General features: G+C 46.8%; 7 non-coding genes and 2 pseudogenes across 7 annotated transcripts in view; all 9 read right to left on the bottom strand.

Moving 5' to 3' along the window:
* Window positions 1-39: 39 nt before the first annotated feature.
* On the bottom strand, window positions 40-158 carry LOC146241555 (5S ribosomal RNA). Its single transcript, XR_014736773.1, has one exon. It is a non-coding gene; the product is annotated as a 5S ribosomal RNA (ribosomal RNA).
* Window positions 159-336: 178 nt separating this feature from the next.
* Window positions 337-455, bottom strand: LOC146241554 (5S ribosomal RNA). Its single transcript, XR_014736772.1, has one exon. It is a non-coding gene; the product is annotated as a 5S ribosomal RNA (ribosomal RNA).
* Window positions 456-627: 172 nt separating this feature from the next.
* Window positions 628-746, bottom strand: LOC146241553 (5S ribosomal RNA). Its single transcript, XR_014736771.1, has one exon. It is a non-coding gene; the product is annotated as a 5S ribosomal RNA (ribosomal RNA).
* Window positions 747-924: 178 nt separating this feature from the next.
* LOC146241552 (5S ribosomal RNA) lies at window positions 925-1,043 on the bottom strand. Its single transcript, XR_014737136.1, has one exon. It is a non-coding gene; the product is annotated as a 5S ribosomal RNA (ribosomal RNA).
* A 186-nt stretch (window positions 1,044-1,229) lies between these two features.
* LOC146241551 (5S ribosomal RNA) lies at window positions 1,230-1,348 on the bottom strand (annotated as a pseudogene).
* A 178-nt stretch (window positions 1,349-1,526) lies between these two features.
* On the bottom strand, window positions 1,527-1,645 carry LOC146241550 (5S ribosomal RNA). Its single transcript, XR_014736769.1, has one exon. It is a non-coding gene; the product is annotated as a 5S ribosomal RNA (ribosomal RNA).
* A 182-nt stretch (window positions 1,646-1,827) lies between these two features.
* Window positions 1,828-1,946, bottom strand: LOC146241549 (5S ribosomal RNA). The gene has a single exon (XR_014736768.1). It is a non-coding gene; the product is annotated as a 5S ribosomal RNA (ribosomal RNA).
* A 168-nt stretch (window positions 1,947-2,114) lies between these two features.
* LOC146241548 (5S ribosomal RNA) lies at window positions 2,115-2,233 on the bottom strand (annotated as a pseudogene).
* A 178-nt stretch (window positions 2,234-2,411) lies between these two features.
* The window catches only part of LOC146241547 (5S ribosomal RNA), a 119-nt gene continuing 30 nt past the window's right edge, over window positions 2,412-2,500 (bottom strand). The window contains exon 1 of the ribosomal RNA XR_014736767.1: window positions 2,412-2,500. This exon is cut by the window's right edge and continues 30 nt beyond it. This is a non-coding gene — a ribosomal RNA (5S ribosomal RNA).

Genomic DNA, 2,500 nt, shown 5'->3' with positions numbered 1-2,500 from the left:
ATATTGCAAGATTTCAGTTTCTAAGTGAATGAGCAAAAGAGCATACAGCACCTGGTATTCCCAGGCGGTCTCCCATCCAAGTACTAACCAGGCCCGACCCTGCTTAGCTTCCGAGATCAGACGAGATCGGGCGTTGCCAGGCTGGTATGGCCGTACGAAATAAGTTGACAACCATAGGCTACTTATCCATATACAGATTTAGCAATTGACAATGCAAGGTAGTCTCTCTCTCTCTCTCTCTCTCTCGTGTCAAAATGAAAACAGCTTCCAGCCCCTTTCATGAAGGACTACTTGTGCATATTGCAAGATTTCAGTTTCTAAGTGAATGAGCAAAAGAGCATACAGCACCTGGTATTCCCAGGCGGTCTCCCATCCAAGTACTAACCAGGCCCGACCCTGCTTAGCTTCCGAGATCAGACGAGATCGGGCGTTGCCAGGCTGGTATGGCCGTACGAAATAAGTTGACAACCATAGGCTACTTATCCATATACAGATTTAGCAATTGACAATGCAAGGTGGTCTCTCTCTCTCTCTCTTGTGTCAAAATGAAAACAGCTTCCAGCCCATTTCATGAAGGACTACTTGTGCATATTGCAAGATTTCAGTTTCTAAGTGAATGAGCAAAGGAGCATACAGCACCTGGTATTCCCAGGCGGTCTCCCATCCAAGTACTAACCAGGCCCGACCCTGCTTAGCTTCCGAGATCAGACGAGATCGGGCGTTGCCAGGCTGGTATGGCCGTACGAAATAAGTTGACAACCATAGGCTACTTATCCATATACAGATTTAGCAATTGACAATGCAAGGTGGTCTCTCTCTCTCTCTCTCTCTCTCGTGTCAAAATGAAAACAGCTTCCAGCCCCTTTCATGAAGGACTACTTGTGCATATTGCAAGATTTCAGTTTCTAAGTGAATGAGCAAAAGAGCATACAGCACCTGGTATTCCCAGGCGGTCTCCCATCCAAGTACTAACCAGGCCCAACCCTGCTTAGCTTCCGAGATCAGACGAGATCGGGCGTTGCCAGGCTGGTATGGCCGTACGAAATAAGTTGACAACCATAGGCTACTTATCCATATACAGATTTAGCAATTGACAATGCAAGGTGGTCTCTCTCTCTCTCTCTCTCTCTCTCTCTCTCGTGTCAAAATGAAAACAGCTTCCAGCCCCTTTCATGAAGGACTACTTGTGCATATTGCAAGATGTCAGTTTCTAAGTGAATGAGCAAAAGAGCATACAGCACCTGGTATTCCCAGGCGGTCTCCCATCCAAGTACTAACCAGGCCCGACCATGCTTAGCTTCCGAGATCAGACGAGATCGGGCGTTGCCAGGCTGGTATAGCCGTACAAAATAAGTTGACAACCATAGGCTACTTATCCATATACAGATTTAGCAATTGACAATGCAAGGTGGTCTCTCTCTCTCTCTCTCTCTCTCGTGTCAAAATGAATACAGCTTCCAGCCCCTTTCATGAAGGACTACTTGTGCATATTGCAAGATTTCAGTTTCTAAGTGAATGAGCAAAAGAGCATACAGCACCTGGTATTCCCAGGCGGTCTCCCATCCAAGTACTAACCAGGCCCGACCCTGCTTAGCTTCCGAGATCAGACGAGATCGGGCGTTGCCAGGCTGGTATGGCCGTACGAAATAAGTTGACAACCATAGGCTACTTATCCATATACAGATTTAGCAATTGACAATGCAAGGTGGTCTCTCTCTCTTTCTCTCTCTCTCTCTCGTGTCAAAATGAAAACAGCTTCCAGCCCCTTTCATGAAGGACTACTTGTGCATATTGCAAGATTTCAGTTTCTAAGTGAATGAGCAAAAGAGCATACAGCACCTGGTATTCCCAGGCGGTCTCCCATCCAAGTACTAACCAGGCCCGACCCTGCTTAGCTTCCGAGATCAGACGAGATCGGGCGTTGCCAGGCTGGTATGGCCGTACGAAATAAGTTGACAACCATAGGCTACTTATCCATATACAGATTTAGCAATTGACAATGCAAGGTAGTCTCTCTCTCTCTCGTGTCAAAATGAAAACAGCTTCCAGCCCCTTTCATGAAGGACTACTTGTGCATATTGCAAGATTTCAGTTTCTAAGTGAATGAGCAAAAGAGCATACAGCACCTGGTATTCCCAGGCGGTCTCCCATCCAAGTACTAACCAGGCCCGACCATGCTTAGCTTCCGAGATCAGACGAGATCGGGCGTTGCCAGGCTGGTATAGCCGTACAAAATAAGTTGACAACCATAGGCTACTTATCCATATACAGATTTAGCAATTGACAATGCAAGGTGGTCTCTCTCTCTCTCTCTCTCTCTCGTGTCAAAATGAAAACAGCTTCCAGCCCCTTTCATGAAGGACTACTTGTGCATATTGCAAGATTTCAGTTTCTAAGTGAATGAGCAAAAGAGCATACAGCACCTGGTATTCCCAGGCGGTCTCCCATCCAAGTACTAACCAGGCCCGACCCTGCTTAGCTTCCGAGATCAGACGAGATC

Source organism: Hypomesus nipponensis, chromosome 20 (genome assembly GCF_054491055.1).
Source record: "Hypomesus nipponensis isolate SF chromosome 20, ASM5449105v1, whole genome shotgun sequence".
NCBI lineage: Eukaryota > Metazoa > Chordata > Actinopteri > Osmeriformes > Osmeridae > Hypomesus > Hypomesus nipponensis.
The sequence above is the reverse complement of the archived record's forward strand: the minus strand, read 5'-3'. Positions and strand labels throughout refer to the sequence as shown.